Source organism: Myodes glareolus, chromosome 10 (assembly GCF_982192425.1).
Source record: "Myodes glareolus chromosome 10, mMyoGla1.1, whole genome shotgun sequence".
Lineage (NCBI taxonomy): Eukaryota > Metazoa > Chordata > Mammalia > Rodentia > Cricetidae > Myodes > Myodes glareolus.
The window spans coordinates 72,065,685-72,081,931 of NC_142035.1; positions in this window are offsets into that span (position 1 = coordinate 72,065,685).

Here is a 16,247-nt window from a genome sequence, read left to right on the forward strand (position 1 = left end):
CATGTCCTATTGTGGAAGTGAGGCCGCCAGAGCTGGACAATATCAATAAACCTCTGCCAAAATGAACACTTGATTTTTCCAAGTGTGTGTGTGCAGCCAGGAGAAGGGAGTGTCCCTCATCACTGGTGTCGTCTGAGCTGGCAATAGCACAGACCTTTCTGCTGTAGATATTCACTATCTGAGCGTGGGAAAGAGAAGGCTAGGTTAACCAATGGACCCTAAAGATTTGCTAGGGAATGTTCTTCCTTTCTATGACTGGATACTTCAAAGAGGGTCAGGTGATGGAAATTTACCCAAGGCAAGAGCTGTTCACTAACGAGGCTTATATGTAAATGAGACAGTATTGGCAGTGAAGACCACATCAGTAGAGAGCCTATGAGGTTCCCCAGGACATTGAGGGTCGTTCCCATAAAGGGCAGCTAAAAGCATAAACCCCAAGAAGATGCAATGGGCTCAGGTGGAAAAGCTGTGAAATACAAGGGTCCTAAGATCTATGCTGATAAACAAGTATGACCCATCATCTACTTGAGTTTTCTGCGGATTTATAAGGCTCACTGAGTATGCGTTTTTATTAATAAGTTTTAGGTGTTTAATTCTCTGAATAGCCTTATGAAGCAGACGCAAGAAAAATCATTTTGAATGCTCGCAGAGTTGTTCAGTCCGACAGAGTAACACCTGTAATAACTCAATTTTCCTCATCTTCCTTTCCCTCAAGTGGAAGGATCCTTACTTGCTGGGAGAGGAGCTCCACACGCTGATCTGATTAACAAGCTACTGATGGCTAAATCAGGGAGCCTGGTAATGGACACGGCCATCCTGTAGGAGCGGAAGGAGAGGCGTTGGTTCCCAGGAGTCAGAGAGCAGTGTGGGGAGGAAATCAGCTGGCAGGGAAAGAGCAAAGACTGATTAAGTATTGGTATGAACTAATACTTCGATCTGTAGGGTGTCTTTAAGGAACACGAGCAGAAACTGAGATGTATTTTCAACTACATGTGGGCTGTTGGAATCCAGGCTTTTTATGTGTGACATTGCCCTGAAATGGAGTCATGTGATCTCTGAGATCATTAATATCCACCAAAGGATAGAGATATTAGAACTCAGAAATTATACAATTCACCCCAAGCTTTCAGCACATTTGCAAAACTGTGGTTTAGCTTCAGGGAAGAAGCTCTTTATTTTTATAAGACAGTCTGGAACATTCCCAAGGCTGTCCCGTGGCTCTTCCCTTAGTCAGTGACATCAGTTTCCCTCCAAATCTCAGCTCGGAGATTCTCTTTTCTGTTGGCAGTAATCATTTCAAACACTGGCACTCACTCTAGCCAAATACCTGCCTTGTAAAGCCTCCCTTCATGTTCGTGTAATCTCCAGGTTGGTGCTGTAATCTCCGGTTCCAGAAGCAGAAGCAGGGAGGCTTAGCAGACAAAGGTCTCCATCGCTACTGGATGTGGGGGGCCAGGTCAGGATCTTGGCCTACCTCTGCTGAACCCCTCAGAGTCTCTTCCTATGTTCATTTGTTTTTCTTTATGGCCATTACCGAGACCACACTCCAGGTAAAGAGAAAGCACTGCTTAGCAAGGCCACAGGCATCCTTCTGGCCTCTGTTTCCCTTCTGATCGCCTGGTTTGACTGTCTTGTGAAGGGGCTGCATCACTCGATCATCCCTGTGCTCAGAGAAATACTGAGCAGAAGCATGAACAGTGAAACTAGGGAGGACTGGCCGGGGCATCTGGTTGCTGCTCTCAGCTGTGCGATTGGCCAACCGAGAGTTATCTAGGCAGGCAGTCTTCCGTTTGGGTGTCAGGATCAGCAAGAATTGGTCCCTTCTGTGGACATCTGAAGCTTGGGGTAAGCATGGCCTCAGGTCCCTTCACCTGGATTGTGACCGTATTCTCAAGCCACCTGCTCAGGAGCACAAACGGAGGTTTGTGCAGTGTCTCCAAAAAGAATTTTCTTTCCTGAAAGCAGAACAGTTTCCTCCCGTCTATATTTCATTGTGAGTGATTTCATAATGATAATTATTTAAAGAAAAAGAAATGAAAGTTGAAGCCCTGTTCTAATACTTACCTTCAGGGTGACTTAACTAGGCAAAGATCTTGGCATCACTAGAGATAGATACTCCCTACCCAGTTAAGTTACCCATTCCCCCTCCTACAATTATTCAGTCCAGAAAGGCTTTATTTTATTTTACTTTATTTTATTTTTCCATTGGCCAGTGGAAGCTGTCATGCTCAGAAGCTAACTGTGTTGTCCTGCGTGGGCATCACATCCGTCAATTAGCACTTTTGCCTTCTGTGCTAAAGGAATTATCTCCAAGTGCATCTTGATGGATTCTTCTCTCTACTCGTTACCCAAGATAGATACAGCAGAGACTTTTCATGTTTAATGGTAACTGTCTTACACATATTCCAATTCTTTTCAATCCACACATGCTTATTTATAGAGCCCATAAAATCCCATTGAGTCTTTTTACATTTAAAGATACTTAACTTACAAGAGTCTCTTATAAAATAAAATCAGATATTATATATGTGGCTTTTGTGAAATAGAAACTGTTGAATACATTGTCAATACATGATTCAAGATTGGAATTTATTTGTATTTCTCTCTCTATATATGCATTTGTGTATGAACATATGTGTATATGACATGATCCTTTATAATGTGGTTATTCTTATTCTTTCTAATCCATCTTCATTATAACAAGATGAACATTATTAATGGACAATTTTCTTCATAACTTTTATTGCTTACCATAGCCCTTACATTTTAGACTACTTTGAATTTTGCTTCTCTTTTAGGAGACACTTTCATGTAACCAAGACTAACCTCAAGCTCACTACATAGCCTGGAATAATCACAAAATTCTTATCCCCCTGTGTCTTCCTCCCAAATAAAGCAATTACAAGTATGTGCGCCAGCTATACCTGCTTTCAAAGCACATTCATATTTGTTCATTGTTTCATCGGATGAACTTATATGACTTGACTGAAATTCTTGGTTGTTAAGATTCCTGAATTCATCTTCTAGTGTACTTCCACAATATGCACATATTTCAGGCTGTCCCACTTGGGTGTAAATGGTGTAGAAGAATGGCATTCTATAACACCCTGCCTGCTTCCACCTGATATATAGTACATGCTTTGTAAATATTTGCGAACAAACACATAGTAATCTATTCTAAATAGTTTCCTCTCCTGGTTAGTTGACAGAAGTTATTGTTGAGCTATATAAAAGGCCTCCTTCTTAAACAGAGCATGTACCCCATCAACTAGCTATCTCTTCAAAGTGCACGTCACCAGCCTGTCACACACTATCAGTAAGTGTCTATTCTACCGCCACAATTTTCAGGTTTCCAGTGGATCAGATTCTCTGCTCTGCCTTAACTGACTTAGGTTTCATTGAATTCTGCTTGAATCTTTGAGTTTTCTACCTTTACGGAAAATAGTTACAATCAATAGCTTCAATTTAATTTCAGTAAACATCAACTTTGAGTGCTTATAATGTGGTAGATATCATAATGATTGCACAGACTTACAATCCCATTTCTCAAGCAGAACAAAATCTTATTTCTTTGTTGTTAGTGCACAATGTAACAATCTGTCCTGTCCTTTTAAGGGACAAGCCCTGCCCACTCCCTCAGCCAGATCTTCCTTCTTACTTGTAGCCCTAGTCTCTTCCTTTTCTGTCTGTCTCCCTCTCGAAGAGGCAACTCTGTCTCTCCCCTTCTCCCTTCTGTTTCTCTCTCTCTCTCTCTCTCTCTCTCTCTCTCTCTCTCTCTCTCTCTCTCTCTGTGATCTTCTCTCCTTCTCCTCTTTCCCTTCCATAACCTACTAAATAAATATCCAACTTCACCCTGCATGGCATGCCTATCCATGTCTCTGTCTCTCACTGGCCACATGGCTCCCTGCCCAGGACCAGCCGCCTTCGGAGACCTGCGGCGTGGTCTTATGGTGTGCCCATCTGTCTGTCTTTTCTCGTGAGACTAGCTGCCCCATCAAGGTCTCTCACCCACCACACACTTCCCTGCCTGGGCCTCATGGCCTGCTGTAGCCACTTGGGAACTGCACTGCCCCTGCCTGGGACGGGCTGCTCTCAGGACCCTGCTGTCCACTGCTGCAGCTTGGGGACCTGCAATGTTTCTGCAGCTGCAGCCTCTCAGGGATCTGCAGCATTTTACTTAATCCATTATACAAGGAACTCTTCTGATTGCAAGTGTTTTTAAAAAGTCTCATGAGTTTAGGAATTGGCTTATTTTTGAAATAAGATCTCCTTATCTAGCCCTGGTTTGCCTTGAACTCCTGTCTTTCCTTCCTCAGCCTTTCCAATAAGGGCATTGGTATGATGGGAATCTAGAATCACAAAGGAGATGAGTTCAGGGCATGTCTGTGGGGCGGGCTTAAATTGGGTTAGCTGTGGTGTGAAGACTCCCCTAACACCATTCCGCAGAGTGGGGTTTCTAAATGACTTCTCCATTGCTGCTGCAATAAATCCAGTTGATCCAAATTTAAAAATAATAGGCCTGGATTATCTCACTCAAGATGATTTTTCCCTGGTTCCATCCATTTACCTTCAAATTTCCTGATGTCACCATTTTTTTTCTTTTTTTTTAAATTTAATTATTTATTTATTTATTTATAAAAATTTCCACTTCCTTCCCTCCTCCCAATACCCTCCCACTCCCCCCATTCCCTCTCCTCCTCCCTCTCCAGTCCTAAGAGCAGTCAGGGTTTCTTGCCCTGTGGGAAGTTCAAGTTCCTCCTCCCTCCCTCCAGGTCTAGGAAGGTGAGCATCCAAACAGACTAGGATCCCAAAAAGCCAGTACATGCAGACAAAACAAAACGCAGTGCCATTATCAATGGCTTCTCAGTCAGCCTCCACGTCAGACACATTCAGAGAATCCGGTTTGATCACATACTCGTTCAGTCCCAGTTCAGCTGGCCTTGGTGAGCTCTCATTAGATCAATCCCCTTGTATCAGTGGGTGAACGCACCCCTCGCGGTCCTGACTTCCTTGTTCATGTTCTCCCTCCTTCTGCTCCTCATTTGGACCTTGGGGGCTCAGTCCAGTGCTCCAATGTGGGTCTCTGTCTCTATCTCCATCCATCGTCGGATGAAGGTTCCTTCTGATCCTGCCTTCCTTGCTCACGTTCTCCCTTCTTCTGCTTCTCATTTGGACCTAGGGAGTTAAGTCCAGTGTTCCAATATGTGTCTCTGTCTCTATCTCCATCCATCACCAGATAAAGGTTCTATGGTGATATGCAAAATATTCATCAGTATGGTTATGGGCCAAGGCCAGTTCAGGCACCCTCTCCTCTGCTGCCCAGGGAACAATCTGGGGACCTCTCCTTGGACCTGGGCTGATGTCACTATTTTTAATAGGTGACTAATACTCCATTGTGTAAATGTAGTACATTTTTTAAGTCTATTCTTCAACTGAGGGACATCTAGGTTGTTTCCAGGTTCTGGCTGTTACAAATAAAGCTGCTGTGAACATAACTGAACAAGTGTCCTTGTGGCATGATTGAGCAATCTTTGGGTATATGCCCAGGAGTGGTATAGGTGGATCTTGAGGTAGATTGATCCCCAATTTTCAGAGAAACTTCCATATTGCTTGCTCAGAAAGACAATCATGGTATGTACTCACTCATAAGTGTATGGATATTAACTGTAAAATAAAGGATAACCATGCTACAATCCACAGACCCAGAAAGGCTAGATAATCAGGAGGATCCAGGGGGTTATGCATGAAAAATAGAGAAGTTCTCTTTGATGAACTGGGGGTGGGTGGGCATGGGAACTTGAGGGATTGTGTTGGGGGGGCGAAAGTGTTGAGAAAGATGACTGGAAAGGGGGGGTTTTGGAGTTGGGAGAAACCTGATGCAAAGGAAACTTCCATGAGTCTGCAAGGATGGCCCCAGATAAGACTCCTGACATCAGTGGATGCATAACATAAACTGGCACTCCCTGTGATTGGATTGGTGGCTATCCCAGTTGTTGGCAGAAAACCTTCATCCATTGACTAATGGAGGCATATTCAGAGACCCACAGCCAAATCTTGGGCCGAGCTTGGAAAGTCCTGCTGAGGAGAGGAAGGAGGGATTGTAGGAGGGGGGAGGGGTGGCCAGGGATATCAGAAGAAAACTCACAGAAATAGCTAGCCTGGTTCCTGTGTTGTGGGATATTTGTACACTAAAGATGTGTCGTGATTGATTTAATAAAAAGCAATGACTAATAACTAGCCAGGAGAGGTTAGGTGGAACTTCTGGGCAGAGAGGAACTCAGTAGAGTTGTTGAGAGAAAGAAGGCGAAGTCAGGAGACACCATGTAGCCAGAACCTTGCCAGTAAGCTACAGCCACATGGTGCTACACAGATTAATAGAAATGGGTTAAATTAAGATGTAAGAGCTAGCCAATAAGAGGCTAGAGCTAATAGGCCAAGCAGTTATTGAATTAATGCAGTTTCTGTGTGATTATTTTGGGAGTCTGGGCAGCCGGGAAATGAACAAGCAGCTTCTTACAACACAGAACAACCTCAAAGCTATCTGAGACTGTCCAGTCTCACAGACTACCACAGCCAGGACTTCAGATAATGATACAGCTGGTCCTCCTAGGACTGCACCACTATCTCAGTTTTCTCAGGATCCCATAAAGATGCCATCACCCTCAGACAATAGGAAGTAATTTTAAGAACATGGTGCCAATATCCCCAAGGGGTGGGGTGGACGATTTTTGGTTGTTTGATAGATTATGGATGTTTATCATTATTTAGGGGGGATAGTTACAAGTTGTCAATGGTTATATTAAGGAAAAAAAAGCTAAACAAAAGAGGTTGGATTCAAAGATCTCTTTTTGAAAAGAAAAAGGGGGAATACAGCAATAATAGGATCAAAGGGTAGATTTTCTAATCTACTTTTAAACTAAAAAGCAACTATTAATCTCAAATATTTTACATTGGTATAGACTTTTTTATATTGATACAAATTTGTTTATCTTTGTTACAATACATTGCAAGATATTGTACCTATGCACCACATTTTAAAATGTAATATAAAAAAATGTAATATAAAGTTCTAGTCCTTCAAAGTTATTATTATAAATTATTTAGGATAATTAAGAAATGTAGGTTAGTAGTTAGTCATCTATAACAATCAAACTTATAGTTGTAACATGAGGGCCTGTTTGTTTTCTGTGTTTCTGTCCTCCCACCAGGTCCCACAGCCATTTAACCCCAAAGAAATCACACAGAGGTTTATATTAATGATAAACGGATTGGCCCATTAGCTCAGGCTTCTTATTAACTCTTATAACTTACATTAGCCCATTATTCTAGTATATGTTAGCCACATGGCTTGATACCTTTTTCAGTGGGGCAGGTCGCATCTTGCTTCTTCCGTGTCTGGACAGGACTGGGGAGGAAGCTTCCTACTTCCAAGAATTCTCCTGTTCTCATTGCCCTGCCTCTACTTCCTGTCTGGTTTCCCCACCTATACTTCCTGCCTGGCTACTGGCCAATCAGCATTTATTTAAAACATAATTGACAGAATACAGAATTGTCCTGCACTAATAGTCATGTTAGGCCTGCTTTCCAGGTCAAACAGAGATATATTTTAGTTAGATAGATTGTCTTCAAACACTTAAGAGACCTACAGAACATGACATTTAAGATGTTTTAATAACATAAGACTTTTCATGGCAGTGAGATATGTCTTCTCCTTGTAGCACCAATCTACTTCACAGAAGATGATGAGCATTGATGAACCTCCATATGGAGTTTGCTTTCATTTGTGGCAATGTTAGCCTCTGAACAAGAAACTGTCCTTGCCTCGACTGCTGACAGTATGCTGTACAAATTGGACAAGCAGGACACAAAAGAAGGCAACTGTTCAACTTTGCCAGGACGAGGTAGGACAGCCCTTCAAAAATTTTCTGCTTTATAGAAAAGTCTGTCAGATATTCTGGGCCTCTGGTCCACAGATGGATGCCCCAACATTGCAGTGGAAACTCGAGTGGCTGTCCAGTCAGCCAGGTATCTTTGTCATTTCTATAGTTTTGGAAGATTTTTGTTCTGCACTTCCTGTTTACTCAGGTGATATTATATCCTTCTCAGGTCTCTAATGGGGTTGAAAAAATAGATGGTTATAGTTTTATGATTTTCCTTGTTACCAAATTCAGAAAAGTAACTTACATAAGAGGTGAAAAGCTTACAAGGTGGACAGACTTAAAAGCTTAAGTTGTTTATCTAAGAAAATGTTTTAAGATCTAAAAAGATATATTTCATTTGGTACTATAAGTTATCATAGAAAGTGGATTAGGTATAGAACTTTGAACTCACCAAGATAAGACAGATAATAGAATATTTTCTCTGAATATACCAAATACAAATGGACTGGACATTGTGCATGCAATTTTTACCTGATAATTATATATAGTTTTATATATATTATATATAACTTTACTATGTTAGAGTTAAAAACTTTTCATTTTTATCCAGACAAAAGGGGAAAATGTTATGGGATATTTGTACACTACCTGAAGATGTGTTATTGTGATTGGTTTAATAAAATACTGAATGACCCATAGCAAGGCAGGAGAGGTTACGGGGAACTTCCAGGCATAGAGGAACTCAGGGTTAGAATCTGGCACAGCATGAAACAACAGCAAGACACAGAGGGAGTAGGACATACAGATTGGAGGAAAGGTAAAAAGCCACATGACAGAATGTAGATTAGTAAAAGCAGGTTCGTTTAAGTTATAAGACCTAGCTGGTAATACATCTAAGTTAAAGGCCAAGCTTTCATAATTAATAGGTTTCCATGCCATTATTTGCAGGCTGACCATCCAAAGAAAGTCTGACAAGAAAGTCCTGCTACACTCCTGGGAACTCCCAGAGTCTGAACCAACGACCAGAAAGCCTACATGGAACTGACCTAGGCCCTCTGCTTATTATGTGACAGCTGTGTAGCTTGGTCTATTTGTGGGACTCCTGGCGAAGAGAGTAGGGCTGCCTCTGGTGCTTTTGTTGGCTCTTGGGAACCTATTCCTCATGCTAGATTGCCTTGCCCAGCCTGAATACAAGGCAAGGTGCTTGGTCTTTAGCCAGCTTGCTATGCCAGGCTTTGCTGATGCCCATGGGAGGCCTGCCCCATTCTGAGCTAATATGGTGGAGGGGTGGATTGGGGGAGAGCAGAGGGGAAGTAGGTGAAGTGGGTTGGAGGAGAAGAGGAAGGGAATGCTGCGATCTGGAAGTTTTATATATATATATATATATATATATATATATATATATATATATATATATAAGTATAATCTATTTCTTCCTGTAAGTGGCCAGAGGTGACCTGTGAAGATGGTTTGCTACTCTCTCAACCTAGAAAATTCTACAACATCATGCAAATCAAGAGGATCAAACCTTCGGGTTCACTTTACGAACAGCTGTGAAATGGCCCATGCCATCAAGGGTATGCATATCCAAAAAGCCACCAAGTATCTGAAAGGTCTCACTTTAAAGAGGCAATGGGTGCCATTCCGAAGGTGCAACGGTGGAGGCGGTAGGATTGCCCGGGCCAAACAATGAGGCTGGACATAGGGACAGTGGCCAAAAAAAGAGTGTTGACAGAACCTTCATCTGGCGATGGATGGAGATAGAGACAGAGACCCACATTGGAACACTGGACTTAACTCCCTAGGTCCAAACGAGAAGCAGAAGGAAAGAGAACGTGAGCAAAGAAGGCAAGATCAGAGGGAACCTTCATCCGACAATGGATGGCGATACAGACGGAGACCCACATTGAAGCACCAGACTGAGCCCCCCAAGGTCCAAATGAGGAGCAGAAGGAGGAAGAAAATGAAAAAGAAAATCAGGACTGCGAGGGATGCGATCACCCACTGATACAAGGGGACGGATCTAATGAGAGTTTACCAAGGCCAGTTGGACTGGGACTGAACGAGGACGCGATCCAACCAGATTCTCTGAATGTGACCGGATTCTCTGAATGTGGCTGGCCCGGAGTCTTTCTGAAAAGCAATTGACAATGACACTGGGACTTGTTTCCTCTGCATATACTAGATTTTGGGGATCCAGTCTGTTTGGATGCTCACCTTCCTGGACCTGGAGGGAGGGGGGAGGAACTTGAACTTACCACAGGGCAGGAAACCCTGACTGCTCTTAGGGATGGAGAGGGAGGAGGAGAGGGAGTGGGGGGAGTGGGAGGGTGTTGGGAGGAGGGGCGGAAATGGAAACTTTTATAATTTAATAAAATTACTTTCTAAAAAAAATGTTTTTGGACCTAAAAAAAAAAGAGTGTTGAATTTTTGCTGCACATGTTTAAAAATGCAGAGAGTAGCACTGAACTGAAGGGTTTAGATGCAGTCTCTTGTCATTGAACACATCCAGGGGACAAGGCACCTAAGATGTGCCAATGACCTTACAGAACTCAGGGCCAGATTAACCTACACATGATCTCCCCCTGCCACATTGAGATGCTCCTCGCTGAAAAGAAGCACATTGTTCCAAAGCCAGAAGAGGAAAGTGCACAGAAGAAAAAAATATACCAGAAGTTCTGGGAGAGGTCCCCAGATTTTTCCTTGGGCAGCAGAGGAGAGGGTGCCTGAACTGGCCTTGTCCCATAGCCACACTGATAAATATCTTGCACATCACCATAGAAGCTTCATCTGGCGATGGATGGAGATAGAGACAGAGACCCACATTGGAGCACTGGACTTCGCTCCCAAAGTCCAAATGAGGAGCAGAAGGAGGGAGAACATGAAGGAAGTCAGGATCATGAGGGGTGCATCCACCCACTGAGACGGTGGGACTGATCTAATGAGAGCTCACCAAGGCCAACTAAACTGGGAGTGATGGAGCATGTGATCAAAATGGACACTCTGAACGTGTCTGGTAATGAATGCTAACTGAGAAGCCAAGGGCAATGTCACTGGGTTTTTATTCTACTGCATGAACTGACTTTATGGGAGCCTGGTTTGTTTGGATGTTCACCTTTATAGACCTGTATGGAGGGGGGAGGACCTTGGACTTCCCACGGGGCAGGGAACCCTGACTGCTCTTAAAACTAGAGAGGGAGGAGGGAGGTGGGGACGGAAAAGGGAGGCGGGTAGGAGGTGGAAATTTTTAATAAATAAATAAATTTAAAAAAAAAAAGAAACTGAAGAAACAAAACCCTGTGGCACACGTGAATAAATTCATCATAAAATAAATGCAGATAAAAGTAAAACAAAACAAAAACGTAAAAGCCAGGTTTATTTAGGGATTAGTTACTCCTGGGTGAATTCAGGGTCTCACAGCAGGTGGTCCTTGAAGCCCTGTGGCTGGACTAGGTTAGGGGCTCTTTGAAGGAGAAGGGTGGGAGGCAGTGTCATGCTTGATAAAGTATTGGGGCATTGCTTGAGTTTCAGGGGTCGGGTAGGTGTGTCCTGAGTCCAGAGGTCACTTTGGAATCTGGTACCCACTGTTTTGCGCAGGCTTTTGTAAGTGCAGATTACTATCTGGAACCTCTTTGCCCTGTTTGTGGACTTCTGCAAACGCTGGCTTCTGCCCAAAACGGGGTGGATCTTTTTGCCGGAAACTTCCAGCCTAACGGTTCTAAACAGAACAGAAAGAAGAAATGGACCTGAGGAGAAACAATTGCTCCCTGCTTCCTGCTGTAGATAGCTTCCCTGAGTCTCTACTGTTCCTGCTGCCTCCCTCCCCACCACGAAGGACTGCCTCCCCTGAACAATATGCTCAGAAAAACTCTTTCTCCTTTAAGTTGTAAGGTATTTAATCCCAGCAGAAATGAACTAATATGATAGGCAAGCATCACTGTACCTGTTTCAAAAGAGAACTTCATTCTGCACTGAAAGCAGCTTTTCAAGCGAACTAGAAAGTATCCAATCTGCTGTCAGTTTGATTTTCAAACATGGAAGGTGTTCCTGAATGCACATATGATCAAATAAAACTCAATTCAGAAAAATTAGATATCTTCTCAGTTTGTGTTACTAGTTAGAATTGGAGCCAGAATCAAACTTCAGATTTCCCAGTGACTGACATTTCTCTATGTTTTCCACTGTGCCACAGACCGACAAGAATTTGTCACCAAGATAACAAGACATATATGTGAATCTGGTATATGTGTTTCCATGTGACCCCTAATAGTTTTACAAAGTAGAGAAGACAAGTTATTTATCGTCTTCCCTACTAAGCAGGTTTCCTGTGTAAACCTATTAAAATCGAATTCTCTAAGACAAGATACTGAGGTAAAGTTTGTGATGTGTGCACAGGAGGCAAAGACAGAGAAAGGAGCAGCCAGCATGGCAGCAAATTCAAATGATCATCAGATATAACCTCTTGCCGCTCTAAAGATTTTAGGGTTGTCTTTGGCATTATTTCAGGAGCCTGAAGGCCACAAGCTGGTAAAGAATGCAATGTTGATACAGCTTCAATTCCATGTGAGTCTGTCATCAATAAATGTTTTCCTTGGCTTCTTGTTTATAGTATATCAATGTTTGGGGTCTTTGTGGCTTAACTCTCCGACTGCCCAGGCTGATTAAACTGTTTTGATGACTAATGACCTTTCTGTTGATTGACTTGGTAATGACCCTTCACACAAGTGCATTCTGTGGGCCTTCCTAATAAGCAGATCCTGTGATGATGCAATGACTCAAGTCTCCTTCTGTCTCTCGGGTACAAGGAGGTGTGAAAGAGTCTGCCAGGGCTCCCCTCCTCTGGGCTGCTTCGCTCCAGCCACACAGGCCTTTTTCGTGCTTCTCTGCTTACAAAATGCACAGGCCCCTCTGCCTGGCTCTTCCTGATGAGGTCTTGCTCTCATGACGTGGGTCTCCTCTCACACGGTTTCCTGTCAGCGTCTGTCTTTAATCTCCCTCCTTGCATTTTATTCTCTGTGTCCCTTCATCGTTCCAGTCAATTTATAGTCTGCTAATTGGATTATTTTCTTCATCAGATGCCTTAAAATTTGAAATATTTAAATAACTTGGTTTCCCTTTCATTTTCTTTCTTTCTCCAGTAGAGTTTGAGTTCCAGAGAATCAAGGATTTAAAACTTCTTGCCTTCTGTTTTCTCAGCACTTAGAACAGTGCCTATCTGTGCTTAGATTTTGGGGCATAAAATAAATGGCGAGAACTTAAATAAAATAGACTTTGATAATTCATGTTGTAGTTCCAGTTTCTAATTTTGCCCTCAAGTTCATTAAGAATTTTGATGAATGTGATAGATTTGTAGTCTACGGTTCTGCTAGTTACTCTAGGACAGTTATGTGGGCCATAGTAATAAATGTGTTTACAGATCACAAATGATAAACAGTTATGTGGGCCATAGTAATAAATGTGTTTACAGATCACAAATGATAAACAGCGAAGCCAATGGCAATGATAAAAATAGCAACCAATACTAGCTGAGTACCTGCCAAATGTTGACCACCTGCTTGCCCCTCATCTAGTTCTAACCCTCAGAACAGTCCTGAAAAACATACACATAGGAAAAGAAAGGCCTCACAACTTAGAGCAAAGGAAACAGACTTAAACCGTAGCATGTTTAACTTCATAGCCTGCTCACGATGTGCGCATGTGAGCACATACACCACACACACACACCACACACACAAATTTCAAACTCATCTTTATCTCAATACAGGTTGAGTATCCTTTATTCAAAATGCTTGAGGCCAGAAAATGTTTAGATTTGAACCTTGGGATGTTTGCATATACACATACATTTAGTACACATAATGAGATATGTTGGAGATGGTACTTAGATTGAAACCTATGATTTCTTTACATGTTATACGTGTCTTATGTACCTAGTCTGAAGATATTTTTTACAATAGTTGTGTGCATTTTGATGACCACCCATCAGGTGAGGCCAAGCTTCTATATATGAGGCCAGGTCTACTTGTGGCTTTAGACTTTGTTGTTATTATTTTTGTTTTGATTTTTAAGAAAGGCTTTCTCTGTGTAGTCCTGACTGTCTTGGAACTTGCTCTGTAGACTAGGCTGGCATTGAACTCAAGAGATTCTCCTGTCTCTGCCTCCCAAGTACTAGGATTAAATGTGTGTGCCACCACTGCCCAGCATCTTTAGATTATTGATGTTCAGTCCGTGCTGTGGTTTGAGCATCTAAAACACACCATTTTTCTAAAAACAACATATCTATTTACTTGCGTGTGTTTGTGTGTGTAAGTATGCCATGACAAAGTACACATGTAACATGGGGGAGTCGACGTTCTCCTTCTCCTATGTTAGTCCCAGGGATCAAAATTGGGTCATTAGGCTTGACATCTTTATCTACAGAGGAGACCTCTCACCAACCCTAGAGTAATTTTTTTTTGAATAATGCACAGGCACAAAGACCAATTCCATAGCCCTCATGTACAGCATCATTGTGGCGGGATAATTTTATAATAAATAATAAAGTTTTCCTACACTCATTACCACACATAAGCAATGCTATGTGTATGTCAGAATTCAGTGAAGTTCAATGTGCAGAATATAGCATTTGAAACATTCATTAAGCCTGAAGTATATTTGTAAACCCTCCGGATTCCTGGCAATGCTCATCAGTGCTTGCTAATAAACTCTTCGGCAACGATCATCTGATAGAGAATGGGGACCAAGCAGCCTCTTAGAGAGGGATGAGAACTGAGCGTGGCCTCAGTGCTGCCCACTATGGGACACTGTTCCGAAAAGCAACTGAACTGCAGGATCCAGGAGTCAGTGCTAGTGACCCCACCCCGACCACTCCAGAGTTAATGAGCCTCCAGGATGGGGACACATCTGCCAGAACTTCCTAAGCTTATAACTTCTTCAGGGTTCTGTTGCGTACACCCCTACAGTCCGTACAATCCTGTACAATCTCTTGTTTACCGTGAACGGTTCCGGCAGCGTGCCATTGGCAACGGGAATTTCCACGGTGCCCCCTTCTCTAAAGCCCTCCAGTCCTCTGCACTCCCGAACAGTGACAGTGACAACCTTCCAAGCAAGTGAATTCCCAGGCCTGGCTCTTTCAGGGTTCAGAGGTCGGGACCAGCAGGGGAGAGGCAGCCCTTGACAGATGCCCCAGGATGACAATGACCTGGGCTGGCTTTGTGGGAAGAAGGTAGGGTCTGGGGTGTGCTCAGCTGGAAGCCGCCTGTAATTTAACACTCGCAGATGGAGACTGAGGGTGATACGATACCCCCAGCTGTCTCCCACTGCTGCCTTCAAGGCCCCCCTCGGCTGCCTGGGACTCTGGATGCCTTGGGAAGGGCCTGCCGTGGGTGGGGGCGGCCTAATAAAGCAGCTGGTCTATTAGAAGAAAAGCTTTGTGGAGAATCACACAATCATCCCGAATCCCCCTAATCCCAAACTTTATTGCCCTACATAATAAGCTTTGGTGGCGATGCTCCATTGCAATATGGAATTGTCTGCAGGCGGGCGGCACCTGCTGTGCCACTCAGCTCCCAGACTGCAACTGCCACACACAATTCAGGGGCAGGTGCACAAAGCCCGCCTGGACTCTGGAAAGAAGCGGGACAGACAGGGGAGACTGGCCCTTCTCCCACGGAAGGATCCAAAACGCCCGCGGGGGAGAGGGTGTGGCTTAGGTCTGAGTGAGGTCTGCAGTTATTGCTGGAGGCTCTTGGGAGGATTTGGGAGAGAAAGGGTAAAAGGGAACTTTTGTCAGTAGAGAAGGATGAGGTTTAGAGAAAGGCCAACCCGCACAGGCTGTTTCCTCGGTCAGCTTTCTTCGGTTTTCTTACCTGAATGTATGCAAGCGCATTTACCCATCCTCATCAGCATTCCACCAAGGATAGGCGCTCTCCTTCCTGGATTCTCCTCCTTCCTGTATCACAGCAAGTGGTTTCTACTCCGCTGATGACTGTGAAGCATCCGGGGATAAGGATCATCTGATTTGTGCTCTTGTCTTCAGTGCCTTGGAAAAAGCTCAAAAGGTTTATCAGAAAAAGACAAAACCAAGCAAAGCAAACAAATGGAAAAGGCCTGGAAGCAACATAGATTCACATAGAAGGGGCTTTCGGTGGCGCTGAAATCTGGAGGCTCTTCTTTAGGGACCTGGAGAATGAGATCTAGGGAGCACAGGAAGTGGAAAGTACCGCTGTCCAGAATGCTAACTTAGAAGACAGTTTTAATCGGAAGGATTTCTCCGGAAAGCTGTTACATACTCTAGGAGTCAGGGAGATTTATTTTACATTTTAGAACTAATTTTTAAAACATTTGCCATTATTACTTCTTTAAAGG